Source organism: Drosophila arizonae, chromosome X, assembly GCF_054131065.1.
Source record: "Drosophila arizonae isolate 15081-1271.41 chromosome X, UAZ_ARI_1.0, whole genome shotgun sequence".
Lineage (NCBI taxonomy): Eukaryota > Metazoa > Arthropoda > Insecta > Diptera > Drosophilidae > Drosophila > Drosophila arizonae.
The window spans coordinates 11,695,691-11,719,614 of record NC_142927.1 but is presented as its reverse complement, the minus strand read 5'-3'; the positions used below and the strand labels follow the sequence as shown (position 1 = coordinate 11,719,614).

Below are 23,924 nucleotides of genomic sequence, written 5' to 3'. Positions count from 1 at the left end.
TCAATGCGCAGCGTTGCCACTTGGCAAAAGAAAAAATTTGTTTTCAAATCAAACTAGCTTGCACTTATAAATATCTTCATATGCTTACTAATTTATATATTTCTAGAATATATATTCTTACTAGCGCGGTGTTGCCACCTCTTATGAATATTCTTCAGCAAGTTTTTTATGCGCAAATTTCAATCACAAATTGAATTAGATGCGAGCGCAGCCAACTTAACGAGACACTTAACGACTTTGCCTTTATGGCTGACAGCGTTGCCACCTGGGCGAGCAAACGCTGCAGCGTTTTACTACTTAATTTTCAGTTCACTCAGCGCGCAGTGAGTGAGGTTTTTTTTCCTCGTTTTATTTCATAAAGTTTTTATTTTTTATGGCAATTTGTTGCCCTTTTTCGTTGTGTGCGTGTAAGTGTGTGTGTACGTCTGTGTGTGTGTATGTGTGTGCTTTGTTTTAATGGTCCGCGCGCTTTGAGGTTTTTCAAGGAATTGAGTTATGTGCTCGAAATTGTGTGGAATGCCCCCAGCCGGAGATTAGGTTAAGCAGCAAAACTGGACTAATGATGCTTTTTTTTCTATATGCGAGTGGCCTCTCTCTGTTTGTGTGTGTGTGTGTGTGTGTGTGTGTGTGTGTGTGTGTGTGTGTGTGTGTGTGTGCCTCCCCCTTAATTTCAAACGAAATGCAAATTGCGGCGCGCTGTCAATCTTAAAAGCGAACCACCCCCCAGCTGCCAACAACGAGAGAGCACACACCCCTTCCCCACTCTCGCCAGAGCCCCCTTAGCCGTGGCCTGTTATGGCTTTTGCCATTTCTATTATTGCCTTTTGGGCCATTTATCATGTTGGCAAGAATGTTTGCTGCTGCGGATGCCCCGGCAAAGCACCCCGACCCCGACCCGAGCTCGCCCGGCATCCCCCCTTCCATGCAACAACTTTTAGTGCCACTTTTATGTGCCTCTCACACACGCGTACACACACACACACACACACACACACGCACACTTGTGTAAATTGAAAGTCAGTCAAAAATAAAAATTTTCAAAACAAAAATAAATAAATAAAAAATAAAAATAAAATAAAATAAAACAACAACAAAAAGTCAGAATAAAGAATTATGATTTATGACTTTCGCATGTTTTGCTGCTTGTATTCGACTCAAGTGTGTGTGTGTGTGCGAGTGTGTGTATATGATTTAGCTTTTGTTCTCTGCTGGCCATTTGCTTGAAAAGCTTTGAAAGCCTTTGCCTTTGATGTGCATTTGCAAGCTGTTAAAACGCAAATCACTTTTGACATTCGCCGTTGCGGTTTCGATTTCGAATTCGATTTCGATTCTTGCAATTTTGACCAAATGCGGTGCATGCAATACAGGTGTGCCCCCCCCTCGGACTGCTGCTCTTTTTGGCCAACTGCCCAGCCAGCTGTGTTGCTGCTCGTGAAGTTGAAGCTTTGATTTTGAGGTCACGGCAGCTGGCTGCACATTGCGCATACGCCGCGTTCGCCGTCAGCCAGTGACATGCGCAAACAGTTGACAATCGCCGGCGACGCGACTCAAGTGATTGCCAATCGATAAGCACGCATCGAAGAAGCAACCGAAGCAGCTGGCAAACGGCCCAGCACCCAGCACCCAGCACCCAGCAGGGCGCGTACAGCTACTCGTAGTTGGTTTTGAAGTTTTTTGCTTATCATTTATATTCATAGATATATATGCGCACATATATGTGCATATATCTTTTTTATCTGCTTAGCTATTAACATTCCGCGGCGGGTTTTTTGTTTCGTTTCGTTTTGTTTTTGTCGCCTTGTCGAACTTGTTGATTCGCTGGCATTTCTCGATTGCTCTCAAGTGTGCGAAATTGTTAGCGCGCTCGATTGGAAATGCTGAGATCGCAGCAAGTGCGCGCCGCATGCATTTGCATTTTGCACTTTGCATTGAGCTAATCAGGTAATCGATTATAGGATGATATCGGTATAGTTTAGATAGTTGGCAATCCAAAAATGAGCCTCACAGTGATTTGCGCTTGATGCACTTCATTTAATAAGTCAATTTACGTATACATCTGAACGTACATTAATCGATATCGAACTATCGATAGTCGAAGATCAGTCTAAATACATATTTTTGCTTTAACATCAACCACAGCAAAGCTGTTAATCGATCACTAAAAGCTATCCATAAATCCTACTATCCATTTTATTCATTGAGACATGCAGCCGATGATATCGATAGCATATAAATAATATATGCACACATCAAAGTCGAATTGATCGATTTAAATAACCCGAAGGACGATGCTAATCAGCTAAATTATCGTTAAATGAACCCAAAACAAGTTCCACAAACCTATCGATATTTCCAAACATTGTCGCGCATGCAAAATATACATCAATCGCACATACATACGCATAGAGTATAAATACCTGTCCGCGATTTATCTGATGGATCAATTAATTAATCAATCAACGATATATTCTCAATTTAAGTTGAGCTCGTTTGGCACAGCCATCAATCCATACCAATATATTTGAGACAATCGATTAAGTATATTTATATACGTTGTATATGCAAAAATAAAACCGGTATGCTCCTAAAAATATAATTATAGCAATAAACAATGCTAACAGCAAATTGCGAAATGAGTCACGTGGAATCACAAAACGAAAAATAAAAATAAAAAATAAAAAATAAATAAATAAATAAAAACCGCAAAAAATTTCATTCGATAATTGCCAAACGAAATTTATCGCGTCTTCCTTGGAATGAATGGAAGCAACCGCAATGTGAAATGTGCATAAAATAAATTACGGGCAAATTGTATAACACTCACACTCGCGCCCATCCTCATACTGGTATTAGTATTGGTATTAGTATTCGTATTCGTATTCATATTCAAATTCGATAACAAGTACGAGACTTAACAATGATTTGTTGTGTCCAGCCAAATGGGACGAGTATATATAACAGATATATATGTATGTAGATATATTATATATATGTAGTATATAATATATAGTATATAACATACATTAAACATTATTCATTGGCTCGCATCGTATATCGAAGCGAATCGTTGCCTCTGCGGATCGTGTGCAATCCGAAAATAACATATAATGCACATGCATATGATATTTAAAATAATTTTGTTAAGTATTTAACATTATTATCATGCTGTCTGTGCCTTGCGCATTATGTTTGCGCTACGTGCCTCAGCTTCACTCCACATTTCACACGATTCGAGCGAACGTACGTCCGAAGCAAGCAAAAACCGAGAGGGAGAGAGCGATAGAGATAGAGAGAGAGGGAGAGAAACGAACACTAAATGAAAGAAAGACACAGCAACAACAACATGAGCAAAAAATACAAAAAAAGAAAAAAAAAAACAAAAGAATAACCAAGCAAACTAATGGCATTTCAAGTGCTCTACATGTGGGCGTGGCAAATGCTTTGAAGTCGAGCAGATTTCGTGATGTATATATATACATTTATATATATGCACATGTATACTCCAATTGAAGAACCAGGAGAAAAATCGCAAAACCTCAATATCGCTTGCGAACAGCTTTGTGGCTATCGGTTATCGATAATTTGCTGCATAACTGCCTAAAACAGAACTCGAAAAATTAATTTGCATTGATCAAAATGGAAAAGCTCAACAGATATGTGTAATATATATGTATCTTTATCGATATTATTCTATAGTTATCGAAAATAGAAGACTAACGACTTTTATAGCTAATTTCAGAAATTAAATATCTACAGCTCAAAAGAAGGAAAAAAGTGAGATATAAATCATGAATATATAATAACTAAGAGACAAATAAATTATCGATAACATATCGATAATGTACTTCCAAGCAATTTCATGAAAGCAGCAAGGGCTGGATATTGTTACATACTCACAGCAAAACCACTTGACTGTAGGAAGAGATAACTGGATTAAAGAGAGAGAGAGAGAGAGAGAGAGAGAGAGAAGGAGTGAGCTATCGAATGAAAAAAAAGCTATCATTGGCTACTACAAAGTATATATATTCTTGATCAGGGTGACGAGCTGAGTTGATTTGGCCCTGTCCGTCTGTCTGTCTGTCCGTCTGTCCGTCTGTCCGTCTGTCCGTATGTTTGAACGCGTCGATTTCCGAAGATATAAGAGCTAGAGACTTCAAATTTTTTGTAAAATGCTCGTAATTACAGCGCGGATATCGAGTTTATCATTAAAATTCGATAACTCATCCCGATCTTTTTTTATCGATGAAAAACCTTATCGAAAACCAGTTATAAAATTATATCTTCTACACCTTTATTGCTAGAGTCTCCAAATTTTGAATGTATGCTTATATGCAATTTATACAATTTCGGTTTTTGTTAAAATTTACCCCCCACCTCTAAATTCACCCCCTCACCCTCACTTTTGTAAAACGCGTATTTCAAATACTAGAGACTTGTGCTTTGGCAATTACATGCATATTCATGTTATAATCATAATCTGAAAGTTTCATGAAGATCGTACGTCCACAAAAAAAGTTATTAAACAATTAAGTTCTCATAGTAAGCGCACACTGCAGCCCATGCGTGTTTATGCGTGGGTGCTTGTATGTGTATGTGTTTGTGTATGTGTGTGTGTTTCTTGTGTAAGCTGAAAGACGCGAAAAATTATTGAAATAGCTAGCACTCCAAGGGTTCAGGGGATCTCGTAGTCGAGCAGTCTCGACTAGAGCTTTCTTACTTGTTTTTCCTCATTCTTTTGCACTTTGGCCAAAACAAATTCCAGGTCAGCTAAAGAATATATATATGGAAAGATATGTATATACATATATCTATGAGTGTGTATATATATCTATCTGTTCTTATGGGAAGCTCTCTCTCTCTCTCTCTCTCTCTCTCTGTGGCTGGGATCATAAAAAGAACTAGTTGTTGCCGTTGTTGCTGTTGTTATTCTGGCTTAATTAAAAGCATTGCCAAAGCCAAACAATTGCCAGAGTCAGGGCCACGAGCCAGGCGAGCAAACAGCAGAAGATGTGCAATAACAAAAAAAAAAAAAAAAAAAATGAAAGAAAGAAACGAAAAGGGAAACATATAAAGAAAGAAAAAGTATCTCATAGATACAAAATTGCCACACATTAATGGCCCAATCCAACTACTCCTTCCCCCGTTCTCTCAACCCATCCTCGCTGCCTCCCTGCCTTCGTTCAGCTATTTTCTAATTAAGTGTCATTGATTCGGCGTCGTCTGGCTGAAATTGCTCTTCGGGGGCGGCTGGCGTCTGTGGCCGTGTGGGCGTGGCAGTAAGAAGCTTTGAAAAATTTACACTTTAATTAAAGCATTTGCAGATAATGTATCTGCGTTTGATTAGCTGCAGCTGCGCGCGGGGGGTCGCACAGGCTGCCTGAAGCTGCGGCAGGAGGTGGAGCAGGGGCTGCAGCAGGGGCAGGGGCTGAGGCTGGGGCTGGCACTGGGACTTTATGTCAGCGTGATAAAAACTTGCCTATTAACATAAAACTTGATCGAATGAGCACTCGCACCACGAAACAACAAACTCAAGAGTCCAAACATATCCTCACCGCCCCCTCGCTCCATCACCATCTCTCTCTCTCTCTCTCTCTCTCACTCTCTTGCTGCCCTCCCGAAAATGGGCCGCGTGGCTATTCAATTAATTTATTATTCACTTAAGAGACGCGCACGACGCTCGCTAGCTGGGATGGGTACTGCGGCTGCTTGGCGGGGTGGTGCGGGGTGGTGCGGGTGGTTGCGGCCGGTTTGGTTCTGTATTTAGCATGCAGAGCCATAGTTGAGCACATAAAAATGTTATAAAAATTAAATTGCGCACAAAGACTCGACAAGAATTTCGCACATAGAGCGGCGCGCCCTCTGGCAACAGCTGCCCCACCGACCAACCCAACGGCAACCACCACTAGGCAACCACCTCGAGTCGAGTGTAGTTGTTGCTGTTGTTGTTGTAGTGTGCCAAAAATGTCCTGCTCCATGTGGCTTGGCTGCCTTTTGAGCAATGGGCAGTCGAGTGAGTGGGGCAGCCGAGTGGGGCAGGGTGGTTGCAACATGGGCGGTTTGTGCCACTCGAACTTATGGCGAACGCGTGGCGCAAGTTTTACAGTTATAAACATTTCTGTGCACGTTTTCTGCGTTAAATTTAGGAACTCTGCGCAAAAAAAAAAAAGAAGAGAAAAACATGAAAAACTGAGAAATGACAGAACAAAACGAGAAAGAAAAGAAAAATGAAAATGAAATGGCAATTTTATGGAAATATGCTTAAACGAGCGAAACAAGCCACAGGCATTAAGATAAAGTGTGTCTGTGTGCGGGCTGGCCACACATTAACAGTCCCGAAAAAACGGTTATCGATAAACCAAGTGCTTGAAGCACACAATAGAAAAACCCATTCATATTTCAAACTAGGCAAAAGTGCTTGAAATATGCATACGAATTGAGAAACTTAATTCTTAGTTTTGAAAAACTTGAAACGAAGAAAAAGTTGGCATGATTGGTATATCGATAACGACTGATATCGGTAGCAAACTGTGCGAAAGTAATAACTAACTATAAATTGTTAGAAATATACAACATTTTTGAAAATATAATTTACGTAAATATAGCCCTTTACAATGCGATATCTCGATAATACGTGTTATCGATAACAATCTGCACAACTTTAACGACTAGAAAGTAATAAATAGCTCAATTATAGGTAATTACAAGTAATTCCTGCTCTGGCTGTGATAGCATATCGATAACACAAATTTTCGATAACAATTTAAGATTTAAAGAGATTATACTGCTGCATAGTTATTTGAAAATGTTTTGTAATATGGTTTTAAGTAAGTAACGCCTATTATGCCGTAATTTCTCGATAGCAAGTGTTATCGATAACAACTAAGTATTATCAAGAGATAGCCATAAATAATCTATGATCCACTGTAAATGTTTCTTCATAATTTATAAGTGCTTTGTGTTGCCGATTTCTACACATAGTTTATCTACGTATTTATCGATAAATTGCATCAGACAATGCAATCGAAGCAGAATGCGTCAGCAAAGTACACAGCAATGCGTTAAGCAATACACGTCTGTGGAATGCGTCAACGCACCTACGAATATATGTATATGTATATGTATGTATGTATCTGAATTCATGAAGGTCTGACTATCAGTCACTTAGTATCTGTATTTGTGGCTGCATGTGCATGTGTGTGTGTGTGTGTATCTGTGCGCATACACGGCAAAAAAGAAACGTGATTAAACCAAGAATACTTAATGAATGAATAAACTTGTGACAAGTGTCGCCGACATTCTTTAATTGAATACGAAATTTCGAGATAAGATTTGTCACAAACCAAAACAAAGGCAAACAAAAAGCAAAAAGCAAAAGCAACAACAACAACAACAAAAAACTATTTTCATGAGATTTGGAAATTAGTTAATATATGAGATGTATTAATACTGATTAAGCCTTTAATTGCATTCTTTAGCCTCGGCGATGAGTAGCAAAAAATAGCTCTTAAGCGATTTTAGCTTGAGACATTCGCACTTGAAGGTTACTCAAGTGAATCATTTGACACTTTGCAACACTTGATTTGACAACTTGTATTGTTATGCATATATGTACATGGCTTTCACAATATCATATTATGGATATGTTTATAGACATGTAGTTACTGTTAGTTACTGACGCTTTACAGCACTGAAGCATATGGTCTATTGAGCTTTAAATGCAAGTCAATTGTGAATACTTTGCTGCTTTACAACACTACAGGCAATGCAAACTTCAACACCAATTTCACATAATTTAGTTGAATTTTACTATGCAACACTGCCTAAGGGCAATAGCTGCTTTCCAACACTGCACACTGCACACTGCTCACAAAGCAAATTTAGCTTCTAACTGCAACTAAAAACCAAGTTGCCTCTATCTTTCTCACTCACTGTATTTTGCAGCACTAACGCTGATCATTTGGACGCTTTGCAACACTGCACTCTACTCAACTCTAGTGTTTCTCAGCCAATAGACCTGCTATAAAGGGTAGCTATTACCTACACGGCCTCATTTATGGCTCATTTGTTTTCTCTGGCCACTTTTCGCTCAGTGTATATGCACAGTTATCTTTTTTTTTTTAGCTATTTAGCTGTAAGTCGCTGTATCGCAGTGTTGTACATGTGTTTCGTATGTATTTATGCGTATCTTAACTTGGACAACACGCACCTTTTTATTAGCATTAGTCACTGACCAGATAAGTGTGTGTGTAGGTGTGTAAGTGTGTGTGTATGTAGGTGTGTGCTTGGTGTGTGTGTGTATGTGATGTGCCCATTGCAAGGACGTTTGCAATCACAACTTTCATTACAATTTTTTTTTTTTTTTTTAGTTTTATCAACAAACTTATCAGTTGTTGTAGTTATTGTTGTTGTTGTTGTTGCTGCTGCTGCTGCTGCTGGCTTGTCTTGTGTCAAAGATGTCTTATCAGCAGCAACAACATGAAAGGCACAAAAAACTTTACGTAAAAAAAAATAATAATACAAGAGAAATACACAAACTACGAAGTGGAAATAAAATTCTTATCGTTTGTTGTTGTTATTGCTATTGTTATAGTTGTTGCTGTTGTTGTTGTTGTTGTTGTTGCTGTTGTTGTTGCTGTTGTTTTGGCTGGCTGAGAAAATCTAATTAATTTTGAGACTTAATACATGTGTGACATCAAAGCGATTTATGTTGATTATGGCCAGCACCGTCATTGACACAATCAGTTATCAGTGTTAACTGGGCCTTTTAATTTATTGATATTTATGACTGCTGTGCTCAGGTATATGTATCTCTCTCTCTCTCTCTCTGTCTCTCTCTCTCTGTGTGTGTGTGTGTGTGCTTTACCTTATGGAATTTTATCAAGCAATTGCCTGAGCTTTATATGTTTTTGTTTTGCGCTAAGCTCTGTGGCTTTTGCTTAAAGACATTTAGTGCGCTCTTCACACCTTCACACCTCTGAGATACATTTGTATCTGTGTATCTATCAGTAGCTGTCATTGCCATGCGACAGCTGTCAAACCGGGCAGCGCACCGATGATGATGATGATGATGATGATGATGATGATCAACATGAATTTTATGAAAGAATTCGCATTAAAATTGTTAAATGTGTTTATTTGTTCCAAGCGAGCAGCAGGCCAAATGGATAAAAACAACAAACACAAACAAACACACACACACACACACACACACATACAGGCTTGCTCAATAAATCTAATGGAAATTTTGTTGCACTGCCAGCAGCTGCCACTTGCATTGGAAATGTTCTCGGAAATGTGCTCCGTGGCATTCAACATGCAAAATGCGAAACGTGCAGCTCGTGGCAAGTCCAAGTTCCCCCCCCCCCCCCCCCCCCCTCTCCACACTTTTTTGCGCTATGTAAACACAGAAGCCAAATACTTTGTATACCCTAAAACCAATTGAAGGGTATAGCTAAGGGTATCTAGTTTTTAAGACAATTTGTGTAACGCAGCAGGAGCTGGAGCTGCAGCAGGAGGCGTGGCTGTATCCTTGCAGTTGATGAAGCTGAGTGAAACAGACTGGAGTGAAATATCCTGGCCTAAAGTAGTTCAGGTTACTCTCTTTATTCCTTTCATCGATAAGTTATCGATATCGATGCTTGATTTTAGGGCCCCTAAAACCCAGAAATACAGAAATATACTCTGAACGGTTCTGTGGCATTTCCTCATAAATTCCAAGTGTTTCAAGTCTCTCTGGGGGCATGCACGTATTCAGCGTGTGCCCTCAGAGACTTGGCACACTAAGGAGCCATTACACTAGATTATAAACGCAACCGAAACGTTTCATGTCAGAGCAAAGAAGCCGCAGCTCTGTGCTATTCATATCTGGTTCTTTCCTGGGTATCTCCCAGTCGAGCACTGTGACTTGGCGCGGCTCGCCAACATTCTAGAGAATTGCTAAGCAAAAAATCGAAAGAAAAATGAAATGTAGTTTAAGATTCATCTTAGCGGAAAACTCATTCAATATCAGAAGCAATTTTCCAAGTAGTTGAAATCTTGTGGCTGGTTGCCGAGGCGAATGTCTATTTCCGACTCTGTGCGGCAGCAACTGGTGGTCGTCATTGTCTCAGCTGGTACAATCCGCTCTAGATACTTTGCTCTGTCTATTTTTGTGGCTGCAGCAATTCATAAATGTTTGGAAAATGGAAATTCGTATTATTTTATTTTGGCTTAGCTCAGCTCAAGGCAATGGGAAAAGTTTTCCACAATTTATTACATATACATATACATATACGTATGTATATTTAGAGAGAGCGAAAACTTTAATTAACTAAAATTTAGCAGTTGCCAAAAGTCAACAACAACAGCAAATGTTTTTAATCCATTTGAAGCGTCCAGCGTCGAGAACTGGGCGTGTGCGGCGCGTCCCCTGGGGCGGGCAGCGAAATTTGAAAATTTATGCGACAAGGCGTGCCAAAAAAAGAAAAGCAACAAAGAGAAGAAAAATGGGGAAAATGGGAAAAAACTACTGTGAAAATATCAATTAGTTTGTGCTCCAAATGTGTCCCGAATGTCGCCGGGATCGAGGCGTTGGAGCAGGAGTCGGCGTGGGCGGGGCGAGGCGAGGGGGGCGTGGTGTGCGAGGCGAGGTGTGGGAGGAGTCGTGCCAGAAGGTGTGCGAGTTGTGTGTTAACTGCAGCTAGGCACGCCTACAAAAAACACAATATATGATAGCCCCACACACACACCCACCCACACACACACACACACACACTCACACTCGCCCTGCGAAATGTGAAGCGACTTGGCGACTCGATTGTCCTTGACACATATTCCAACAATTTCGCTTGGCACGCACAACATTCATATGTGTGCGAGAGTGTGAGTGTATGTGTGTGTGTAGTCAACGTCTTGTCGGGCTTCCGCTTGAAGCTTGGCCCTAATCCATTTGAACTTTTTACGTTTTACGTTTCGTCCTCGCTTCCAACTCTCTGCCAAGGATAATAAAAGAAATTTTCTTCTAGTTTATGGGCCAGCGCAACTTTTGTGGCTTCACAACAGCCAACAGTGGATATGCATGCGTATGTGTGTGTGTGTGTGTGTGTGGCTGGTAATATAATCCTAATGGAATTTACACTGCAAAATTCACAATGCTATGCCAACAATAGCGAGGAGAGCATGAAACGTGGCCTTTTGCCTTGCGAGTGCGATTTTCTAGAACATTTTCAGTGCTCGTTGAATCAAAGTTGAACAACAATTGAAACGAAATTGAATGCAAATTTAGCAAAATACAAAAATTGCACAAGAAAAAAAAAACAATTCCAATTATGTTTAATTCAGAAATTTAATGTAATTCGACTTTTTTTTTAATTGAATTGAAATTGATTGAAAGCGGGTTGAAACAGAGCTGTATATATGGCAATTTGAAGCGCAATTCAATTATCTGAAAGTGTCAATATATATTTGAAGCGATTTACACTCAGCTTCAATCCGATTGAAATCCACTTAATTGCTTCAACTTTGTTTCAATGGAAATGAACAGTTTTTCATCAACTTTGTACATAAAATTCATATTGAAACAAAGTTAAATGGAAACTCTGCCAAATTTGAGTATTTGATGATTTGAAACTGAAAATTGAATTGAAATGAAATGAGAACTGAAATTGCATTGCCTTCAAACATATTTAATTGATCATTAAGAAATATATAGAACTAGCTGTGTATATTGCCCGGAAGCCTCGGAATAGATTTCGCTGTTGCTGTTTCGCTTGGCCTGCTATGGAACAGAATATTTGAGAATAAACCCAAACACGAACGCAGAAGCTCACAGATTTTCAGATTTTATTTGTTTTTCAATTTTTATTATTATTTCAATTTTTTTTTTTTTTTTTTTTTTGGCTGAAGGTCAAGTGCATTAAGGCGAAACGGAAATGAAAATGTTAAATAGATATAAAAATAGTCGAATAGTCGAAACGAACAGCGAAAAGCGAACGAGCTGAGGGCAAAGCTGTTTTGGGCTGGGCCACGACCAGATAGAACATGGAAGCGTGCGTGAGTGTAGTAAATTCCATTTTATTTGATTTGATATCGCCAGAGAAGGAGCGAGAGAGAAAGAGAGAGAGAGGGAGAGGGAGAGAGAGAGGAAGAAAATCGAGGGAAAAAGCAAAGCAAAGCAAACCTGCCAGCGCGTTTATCGTTAATCGTTATCCTTGAGAAAGAGAGAGAGGAAGTGAGTGGAAGAAAGAGAGAGAAGGAGAGAGAGTGGCAAGGAATGGCAGCTGGCACTTAATTGTGCGTGTCAGGCAGCTACAACATGGACATAGACATGGACATGGACTTTTGGATGGCACCCACTCACGCACACACACGCACACCGAGCTGGGCGAGGCTTTGAACGGGGCAGAGTGGGCGGCAAAGCTGTAGCCGCGCTCATAAAAGCGGAAATGCTGGCGCCGACATTATCATTTCAGCTTGTCTGTCTCTGTTTGTGTGTGTGTGTGTGTGTGCGCGCAATTATGATAATTGAGCGGGCGCTAGACAGAGACGACACATCAGTGAGTGAACGAGAGGCAGCATATAAAGCTGCGAATTGGCAGACAGGTTAAATTGCGCGTAACTCGAACGAGCGCGCGCGCGCCTTGGCCTGACTTGGCTTGCGTACGCATTTTGATTGATTCGACGCCATTTGGGGCATGCCACATGCCACATGCAGCAGCAGCAGCAACGGCCGCAGCAGCAGCAGCAGGAGTCGTCACAAGGACATACAGCTGGCGCCGCATTGTCTGCTGAACCTCACACCTTGCCTGCCACACCTTGTGGCAGCAGCACTGACGCACGCACGCAGCACGCAGCAGCCACACATTGATTGCGTGCAGCAAATTAACAGTTGGCGTTGATTGATTTTGCGTCGCATTTGGCCAGGAAGCTGCGTTTAGCTGGCAACGACCCACAGCGAAACGGCGCAGAGCGGTTCACAGATTTCGGCCCGAAAATGCCATTTGCCAACTTGTTTACACTGAACGCGGCTAAAAATGGGCTGCCCAAGCGAACGGCCAATGGCCGGACATGTAAACAGAACTGTTGGCCTTTTTACATGCCTCTGCACATAGATGTGGATACACATATATTAAATATATATATATATATATATATATATATATCGATATACAGACAAAATGCTCGAAAGTTGAACAGAAAATCGACTGCAAATTGAATTGAACTTCAATTGAATTGAGCATTTCGTACTTTTTGACAATTGCATTAACTAATTGAAGATGTGATTGAAATTATTGAAGATTGATTGTACATCGATGTTGCAATTCAATTGAATACTGCATTTTCAAAATGAATTCAAATCGTTTTTTAATTCAATGAATATTGCATGAATATTGAAATTGTTTATAATCAATTTAATTTCAATTTTATTCCACGAATATTGAAATTTTATATAATCATAAAATTTAATTTCAATTGAACAGATTGAAGATTGCATCAGTTTAAGCCTTCAATATTTGAGTTTCAATTAAAATATTGAACCGATTTGATTTTCAATTCAACAGATTGAATGAGCCTAATATAATGCTTCATTACTTGAGTTTCAATTTCAATGTGCATGAATATTAAACAAAAATTTTAATTTAAATTGAACATACTACATAGACGTTGCAAATTGAATGTAAATTGAAATTAAACGTAAATTTACTTGAAAATTGTTTTGAAATTGCAACAAAAATATAAATTTGTATATTAAATTACTATTTTAATTCAACAGATTGAATGAGTTCAAGCATTCGAAATTTTTGAATTCGAATTGAACATTTTCTCTTTTTACATTTACATTAAAGATTACATTTTAAGTGTCAGAGATTGATTATGAATTAAAATTGATATTGAATATTGTGTATTTGAATTGACTGAAACTCGTTTTAGCATTCAATTAAAATTGCATAAATATTGCCATTTTGAGACTCAGTTTCAGCTTCAATTTGACATTAGCATTAGCGTAGGCTTAAGCATCATAGCATTTTGTCACTCTAGCTAACATTTGTAAGCTTCAGCCGTGTTCAATCATGGGAATTGAATGAAAAATTCAAATGAATTAAATGCGAATCTCGCATTCGCTAATTATAATTGATGGCCATCAAATGAGCTGCGCTTTGTCAGGCTTAAAGCGGATTCTCATTTGACTTTTGCAGCTATCCAGATCCGAGCATCGGCTCGCATTGAGACTTACCGTAAAATGCACGCAAGGTAAAAACGTTTGGCTGCAATGAGACGAAGCAACAGGTGGAAATGGTTAATCACACTATAAAGAACAGGCGAGATATAGATATACATATGTATATGTATATATATGTATGTATGGGTACATTAGTTTATTCATAGCGTATCAATAATTTACAGCTTATGGCCATCCATTATATGGAGTCGAGGAGCCATTGCCCCCAGCACCCCCCCCCCCCCCCCCCTCCCTTTCAGCAGCTCCTTCACCCTTCAGGCATTTTCGATTATTTACTGTGTGTAAAAGACGATTGATGATTATTGATTAAGCGAGCACCCCCTCCTCTTTGCTACAGCCCCCTCTAACAGCAACCCCAACCACAGACCCCATCCGCCTATCGCCCCTTGCCACCCTCCATGACAGTCTATTAGCTTAAATTGGCGAACGGCGCATGAATCATCGCCAAAAAACAGAAGACAGCCGAAAACGACGGCCGGCAAAGCACGACTAGCAGCTACCCTAACTCATGACGAGCTGCCGCTCTCTGAGTCTGAGTCTCAGTCTCTTTCTCTGCTCCTTTGACTCTGTCTCAATAGAGTTTAATAAGACTGTCGCTTGTTACATACTCAAACAACATATGGGGCATACCCCTTTCCAGTCAATTACGCGTGGTATACATAAGAAAACAACATAAAAATGTGCCGAAGACAAGACGTGAAAAATATACAAAATAATACAGAGAGCGAAAAAAAAAGCCAAAAAGACGCTAAAAACAAACGCGCGTAGGTAGCGCCAATTTTTTAGGCAAACACTAGCAGCTGGCAGGGTGAGGCCTGGCGGGGGAGTAAGAGAGCACGACACTGGTTGTGTGTGAGAGAGAGAGAGAGAGAGGTAGAGTGGAAGTGGGTTGTGTCCATTAATTTAGCTTAAATCTTGAAAGCAAACGACGACGACAAAGACCAAAAACGAAAGACGTTTTGTTTATTTGGCTTTTCGTGCACGCATCAATATATATGTACGTATATCTGTATGTGTGTGCGTGTGTGTATGTGTGAGTGCTCAGTGTTTCAGTGTATTTCGGCGTTTCAATGGCCCCCTCGACCGGCCGATCAATTTGCAACATTTGTTGAGGATTAAGACCTCTCTCGCATTGCAACGCTGTCTGCGATCTTTTAATGACATTCATTTGTTTGAAATGCCAAAAGGCGTTAAGAGTTAAGCGTTAAGCGTTAAGTAGGCAGCAGCATAAGGAAACAACAACAAAAACAGCAAAAAAAATACCAAATGATACATCAAACAAAATACAGTAATTACCATTGGTTTGCTTATTTTGTGCGAGTTTTCGCATATTTTGAGAAATGGCCAAAAGAAAATCAAAAATTCAAAGCAAAAACAAAAATACCCAATTAGCTATAATTAAGAGAGTTGCTAAAAGGTGAGTAGCACAACAGCTAAAAAGGAAGTTCAAGAGCGTGAGTGAGCGAGGCTGAGGGTGGGCGGGGCAGAGCTGGGGCATTCAGTTGAAGTTTGATTGAAATTAAAATTGAAAAAAGAATTAACCACACAAATTTAGAAATTGAAATTGAATTGAAGTTGAATTGAAATGGAAGTTGAATAGAGGTTACAATGGAAATTCGAATTCAAATTGAAATGAAAAATAGTTAACATATTGAAATTAAATATAAATGGAAATCGAGTGGAAATTGAAAATAGTTGAAAAGTTACAATAGAAATTCAAATTTAAATTGAAAAGGAAAATAGTTAATATTGTATATCAAAATTAAATTGAAGCGGAAATTGAGTGGAAATAGTATTCAATTCAAAAATAAATGAAAGTCGAATTTGGAAACAAATTGAAAACGAAATTGATATTGAAGCTCAAATTGAAATTGCACTTGAAATGGAATTTAATATAGAAGTTGAAATTCAAATTGAAAAGCAACCAAAATATTGAAATGGTAACTATTAACTTGAAATCTAATTGAATTCAATATGATTGAAACTCAGTTAACGTTAAAAATGGCCAAGAAGCATAAGATCAAGGTAAGTCGAGTAACTATTGAAATTGAAACGAAATGCAGATTGCGAAGTTTGGATAAGATTGAATTGAATTGAATGTGATTGCGACTCGACTTGAGTGAGATTCTAAAAACGAACAAGCAAAATTCAAATTAAGAAAATTCAATTAAAAGAATTAAAAATACAAAAAATGCAATGAAAATGAAAAATTACAAAAAATAAAAAAATTAGACAAAAAAAAAATAACCAAACAAAACGCGAAGAGACGATTGTTTAATTGTTGAGCGCTTGAATTGAATTAAGCCTTAATGAAATGCAAAGTGCTTCGCAGGTCATCATCATCAAATGAAGCTCATGGATATAAAATATAAAAATAAAAACTAAATTAAAAATAAAAAATGTTGTACATTGAAACGTGCTGCTAATAAGAGAGAGATAGAGGGAGAGGCAGGGAGATAGAGAGAGAGAGGCACATGAATTTGTGTCTAGAATGAATGTGACTGTGTTTTACGACTCTCATTAGCAGTCATAAGATTTATAATACTGGCATCACAAGTGCTGTCTGTCCCTCTCCCTCTCTCTCTCTTTCTCGCTCTCTCTCTCTCTCTCTCTGTCTGTCTGTTTGTACGTTTCTTTTGTCTGCTCATTTGTTTATTTGTTTGCTAACCCATTGACATTAGATAGTAAATTGTAATTTGTACATTCAGAAACAGCCTTGGCACGTTACATGAACAAACATGCTGATCTATGCGATCGATGACAGGGCCCAATCGATATTTGCCAAGTGATAGGGCAATAGCGCCAGTCCAACGCATTCAATGCGATTAATCAATGGGAGACCTGAAAGCTGGCAACACTCTTGTCACTAGATATCAGCTAGCCGATCGGCGTGATCAAATTAATGATCAGTCGAGCTATGTTAATTGAGTAGCAGAGCCTAGAACACACACAGATTTGTAATTCATATTTATATTCAAAGACAGTTCTGCTGAGATCGGCTATCAGTCTTCAACTAGTATGGGAGCCTCGTATGAAGTCCCTTGCTGCCTCTCTGATCTGCATTAGCTTGAACTGTTTTTGCTTTTGTTTCTTGTTCGTCACGATCAACAAACCAGAGATAATTCTCTATGCTTTGCCCTTGCCTATCCAGAATTCCTTGATTAGTGATCAATTATGCTTGCAAATTTGGTCTGATTTGAATTTTCATTTTCTTTATCTCTCCTTCATCTTCCGCTCTTTGCGTCTCTTACTGAACCATGTTGTATATGAGCTAATTAGTAGATCATTAATTTTATACGATTATTACATTTTAGTGATATCTATATGTCTTCATCTGTCTGCCTATTGCTCTATCACTCATTCTCCCGCTCGCTGTCTTTCTCTTTTTTTATGTTGCCACTCTGCAAATGTGATCCATTGTGCTTATGAGCTTATTAGCTGATCATTAGCTTAATGTTAGTATTATATATTAGTATATATTATGTATATATATTTCTCAATCTGCCTATCTAACTCTCTATCAACTTCACTCTGATCACTCATTCTCTCTCTCTCTCTTTCTATTATATAAATATGAATGAACTCCCATTCTCACCCAACTCTCCCCCTCTTGATTTATAGTTAGAAATACATGAAAATTAGTGACTCTGATCAGCTGTTCGACATGTAGATTGACTGATCAATTAGCGCATATCAATTGACCTTCATCTGAGCCATGCCAGCTCTGGCCAGTCCACAGCTCCCGAACGCATTGAAATAGCTGAAATGGCTGCCAATTTGAATAATGAAGATGAAACAAACGAGCTCTTAACGGGCCATTCTTTGCAATTAACAAACGACAGCTGCTTCACAAACTGCAGCCGTAAAAAGCTCAAACCAAAGAGAAGAAAAAAAAAAAAAAAAAAAAAAAAAAAAAACAATAATAACAATAATAAATAACAACAACAACAAACAACAATTAAACGAAGCACATTAAAAATTATTTAATTAAGTGATTTTAATTTTTTCGCTCAACTATTGCTTTTTCGATTTGGCTCTCGTTGATTGTCTAATTTCATTAATCAAAGGGTGGTCAGGGAAATGCTCGGGGTGCCACACACACACACACACACACACACCCATAGGGGAGCTATATGTGGGGCTAAGAGGTTGACCAATCAAGCGCCTGACGTAAATTGATTGGCAACGAGCCAGGGGCAACAACAATTTGGGAGAGCAACAACCAAAAAGGGAGTGGGGGGGGGGGGCGATCATCAGAATCGTTAGATCGTTTTCTATGTCAATTAGAATAGTTGAATTTGACCTCCATGCGAGCGAGCGAGCGCCAAGCCGAAGCCTCTTTGTCTCATCTCGATTATGATTCGTTGCGTGGGCGTTGCACATAAATCACACTTAGGGGGCAACAGAACTCTTGTTGGCATTAAATGAAACGAGAAGCCGGCGTGTCCACACACACATACACATACAATAGATAAATCCATCTCCACTTGCTCCCCCCGTCCTCAACAGCAGCCCGCTCCTGTAGTAATTGAATAATAATCGTTTAATTAGCGTGCCAAAGTCTAATTGGGCCAAAAAGGAATAGAAACCGAGCAGAAGAAGAAGACAGTTGCGCCGCTACCTTGACAGCTTTTTGGGCAGCTGCTCTGGGGCACAACCACGCACTCGGCGCCATTTAAAGCGACTCTAGCTCGAAGTCGAGCTAGTTTAATGGAACATTTCCATACGAAATGAGACGTCAGAAGACAGCAAAGAGGCGAAATGCTAATGCCCAAAATACAAAATACAAAATACCAAATACAACAACAACAGCAACAAAAGTTAGCTACAAAACGAGAACTGCGCATCTGTTCTTTATAATTTATGGCCAGCTTTTGTTTTTTTTTTTTTATTTTTCCTTATTCTTTTTTATTTCTTTTTAGTTTCTGACATATAATTTTAAAACAATAAACATAACAAAAGCCGGGGCGTGTCAACTGGAATGAAAACTGAAATCTAAGCAGACAGAGCGTGAGAGAAAGACAGGGCGAGAGAGAGAGAGAGAGCGAGAGAGGCAACTGGCTGGCCCTCGGTTACAACTCGGCTCGCTCTCGGTCATCTAATGCTTCCGGTTTAATTAGGCTTAGCCCGCTTTTCGGTCCACGCACTCGTTCAAGTTGAAGGCCTGGCCACGTCGATAAGATATGCCCAAAATACATATATCTATCTATATATATATAGATACATATATATATATATAGTATAGTCACTGTGTGTCGGCGTATATTGATTGCCTGGCCAAAGTACAGCGCCCATTAAAAAGCCATTACAAAAAAAAAAGCAAAAAAAAAAAAAAACAAGTTAAGTACATGGCATATAAGTAACAACAACTTGTACTCATGTAGCCTACGATCGTAGCTATAAAAAAAAAGAGTCAAAAACAAATAACTAAGCATAGGCTGAACTGGCATAAGCGACTAACTGAGATACCCTGTTCGAAGTTAAGCGAACTGAAAGTTGATTAAAATCATAAATCAAGTGCCACACTTTCTCTTTGCTCTAGCCAAGCTTTAGCTAAACATTATCTAAACTTTATCTATGATCTGCCAGACATATGCTTTCTTCATATATATATATAGGACATATATAGGACAGCAAGTTGATGAACAGCATAAATCATGGAGCATGTTATATCAAGACTTTATTTGGATAAAGTACATGGCTTTATCCAAGCCCTATCTAAACTTCATTCATTGTATGTAGCTTGATGAATCCCAGCATAGGTCTGACACTTAATGGAAAACATAAATCAAAGCAAACACTTTTTATAGATTCGATCTTAGTTTTATATCAAATTTATCTATGATAGAATAAATATAAGCTTACTGCATGCTCTACCGGGCATCTAAAGTAGATTTAGGCTTTATCTAACATTTAGCTAAGCATTAACTAAACTCACGAATCGTAGCTTGAGACACACAAAAATCATCTAGACTGTTCTATATCATCGAAGTTTTATCTAGACTTTATCTATGATAGATTAGACCCAGAAATTCCCCAGACGCTTTACAAACCACAAAACATTTGACAGAAAATCAATGAAAAATATAAACCGAATATCAAACTTTATCTAAATAGTATCTAAACTTTATTTTAACTAGTGTTATCTATCATATATCCAGTCTTTATCTTTGATATCTTGTACTTTATAGACCAACTTTATGTAGCCCTTATCTATGTTAGAGCATATCATATACAAGTATTTAACTAGCATGTCAGCAGATATGCTCTGGTCATGCTTTACCTATATAGGGAATACTGATCGATTTAGGTTTAGAGCCCTTAAAGTGATGGGAAAACTATATTAAATATGATTTCCTACTAATACACTTAGTTTGTATGCCTAATTTTAGCATGATCTAACGTTCAAGTGCCGAGCTAGCTGAGATCGAGCCAATGACCAAGTGGAATAACTATCTATGCTCAACTAGCAGCTTTTACAGGGTATGTAGCAACGACTGAAGGCTCGTCTGGTCGCGCACGGGAAGCTCATGCCCAAAAGCCGTGTCTAAGTTTGTCTGTGGCCCGTTTTGGATTTCCGCTGCATGTCGACGACATGTGCCACTTGTGCCCGCTCCCCACTCGCACCTCCAGTTGATCACTTAAAGGGTTTTTGGGATTGAGCTGTATTTGCCCATTGATAATGAACACCAATTATCGTATTGGACGTTTGTTTGCATTTGGCTCTTGCTGGTGCTTGGCATGCAAACGGCGCCCCAACGCCTGACCAGACAGAGACGTACAGACCCCAGACACGCTGTCGATAGAGACAGACAGAGAGAGAGAGAGAGAGGGATAGCTCGGCTCCAATGGGAAGCATGTGACCGAGGCAAGACTATTTGACCGTGACTCAGTTTTTTCTTCTGCTTCTGCTTCTTCTTCTTCATTTTTGTGAGTAATTGATAAATATTTGTTGATCTGATGCATTTATTTGGTCTTGTGTCTTACGAAGTTTACATTTCCCTTTACAGCTTGAGTAATGCAGCCAAATGAAATTCATTTCCAAATAACAGCCAGCTGAATAAGCGAAACTCACTGCAAATGCATAGAAATTGCCTAGGAGTCATGCAAAAACAAATTCGATAAATGTTATCGATTATGCGTGAGTAAGCAGGGAACAAAATGACTGTACCGAGCTGCTTCAATCAGTTAAGAATCAATTCGTAACATTTATGAGTAAGGGAATGTTAAATTCGGCTGAAATCGATAAGTAATCGATTACATTTGGCTCAACTAGTAAGTCGCCTTGCTAATTAAAGGAAATATAATATGAAAATGAAGTCATTACAAGCAGATAAAAATATCGATAATGTTATCGATAACGTGCGTTTCGATCAAATGCATCCAACATCGCTTTTTAAGCTGGTTTACGCATAACTGAAAGCTATCGATTAACACAATACAGGTACTCTACAATTTTACGGTTGCTGTGCAGCACAACAGCTCTCGATAACATCGCATATTGTCTAGCCTAAACTTACGTTCCACTCACTCAACCCTTTGGCTGTTAAATAAAATTAAAGCTTTCCTGGTGCTGCTCTATACAAAAGACAATGCTGGAGAGACATGTATATTCATGTATATAAAAAGAAATAATGCTTAGTCTTAGTGATATATGCGAGCCATAAATTCACACTCTGTGCCACCTGCCAACAGGAACTCATAAGAAGTATACAAAATATAAAGAAACTAGAAACAAAATAAAAAACACTGAAAATCTGGTCCAATAAACTGTCATGCAAAATATGTAAATGTATAACAATAAATTAAGTTAAGTGCGTGTTTTACATTTTCCAGCTCGCGCAGATAAAAATGAAGAAGCAGCCAAAACGACAAGAATGGCACAATTGTGAATGACCGAATAAGGGTTACCCTAGCTTGTCGACTTTCATTTGACTTGAGGGGGAAAACTAAAAATAAATAGATATTCTTTTATTAAAACTATATCGATTGGGTTTTCTTTAGGATTACTGCCGAGCAACATTTTATGAGTAGAGCAGAACTATATAAAGCAAAACTGCCCAAGTTTCTGGAACCAATGGATCAAAGTTGATTTGATTCTTGTTCAGAAATCTCATTTTTCATTAGGAAAATTTTGAAAAATTGTCTTCATTTGATTTGAAGTGTTACATACTCTGCCCCAGAATTAATCTACCCCATTCGAGCAATTTCGATTTCGATTATGTTCAAAATCAAAAATGAGTTGGAAAACAACCAAAAAAACAAAACACGAAATGGAAAAAGATAAAAGCAAGAAATTAAGATCAAGACGAGCGAGTATCAAAAATCTTTTGGCACACTTTGCGCATAAATTTTGGACTCATTGGGTGGTACGTGAGTAGATGTCTATATATGCATAGATATATGTGGTATATACACTAAGAGACGCGTTGGGGTGGGCGTGGGTGGTAGTAGAGGGGGCGGGGCTGGGGCAGGGTATTCCATTGTGTCGGCATTCGCTTTGTTGTGCTCACACACAAATCGGCGAAAATCAGCTCCTTATTATTACATTAATTGATTGATTGATTGACTCGCACCGCTCTAATTGCAAATTGGCCAAGCAAGCGCCTATCAAGTGGGGGCGTTGACGGGGGCGTGGCAAGTGCACTGTAATCATCGAAGCACGTTGCCGCTGCTCAATGTCAGCGCCAAATGAATGCGAACAATGCTACTGCAGCAGTAACAACAACTACAACAACAATAGCAATAGAAATAGCAACACCCACTCGAACCGCATGCGAAGTGATCTATTTGTAATACCCAGGCGCTAACACACTTTAACATATAATAATATTAAACAATATGTTTTATTGTTAACACAAAAATGGAAGAGACAGAAGTACAATAAAAACACACAAAAACTAATTAAAAATGTGGTAAAAAGCAAATAAAAAGCACTTGACAATGCGAACAATACCAAAGAAAAAACACAACAACAAAATATCATAAAAAATAATAATGACAATAAAAAAGGCAAATGAAGAGAAAATTTTGGGATACACGATGCGAGGGGTACTATCTAGGGAAGCTAACAAGTATATGTTTCATATATGTAAAGCTCAAAAAGAGTTCGGCGCCTTAAAAGACTAAAGTCAATTAAAACCAACTATCGTAACTCGGAGATGCGCAGGCGAATCTTAACCAAATTTGGTATAGGACTCTAATGAATCAGCGCGAGCAAAACTTAGTGAAATAGCAAAAAATTGAGGTGCATATAAAGCTATAAACTATGTGATATATGCTAATATAGATAAAAACTGCAAAAAGAACAGATATGACACATACAAAATAACGCAACTATATATATTATATATTATCCAAATATCTTGCCTTTAATAACAAAGAAAACAAGCCCCGAACACACTCAGCAACTATCGTAACCCATAGAGCAGCAGTCGAAACTCACTCTAATTTAGAATAGATGATCTATAAATGATAATTAGTAAATCTAAGCACTTTTGGCATATACTATCTGCATATATAAATTAGTTAATATGGAAAATCAATTAAGAACTCTGTAATTTCTAGTGGATATAGCCAGCTAAGCTAAACCAAATGGCTAAAGAGTCCCAAATTGGCAACTCGAGACATCAATTTGAAAATGCCTCGACGACAGAGTTCGGTACGCTTTGAAGACCAAAAACCGAAAGCAATTTGTATGCATATG

The 23,924-nt window shown here is 38.6% G+C and overlaps 1 protein-coding gene across 1 annotated transcript in view; it reads right to left on the bottom strand.

The window, feature by feature from the left end:
* The window catches only part of Atf3 (Activating transcription factor 3), a 54,041-nt gene that overhangs the window by 11,056 nt on the left and 19,061 nt on the right, over positions 1-23,924 (bottom strand). Inside the window, exon 2 of the mRNA XM_018015741.2 lies at positions 14,213-14,243. The gene's annotated coding sequence lies outside the window, so the exon portion shown is untranslated. The remainder of the gene's footprint in view (positions 1-14,212; positions 14,244-23,924) is intronic.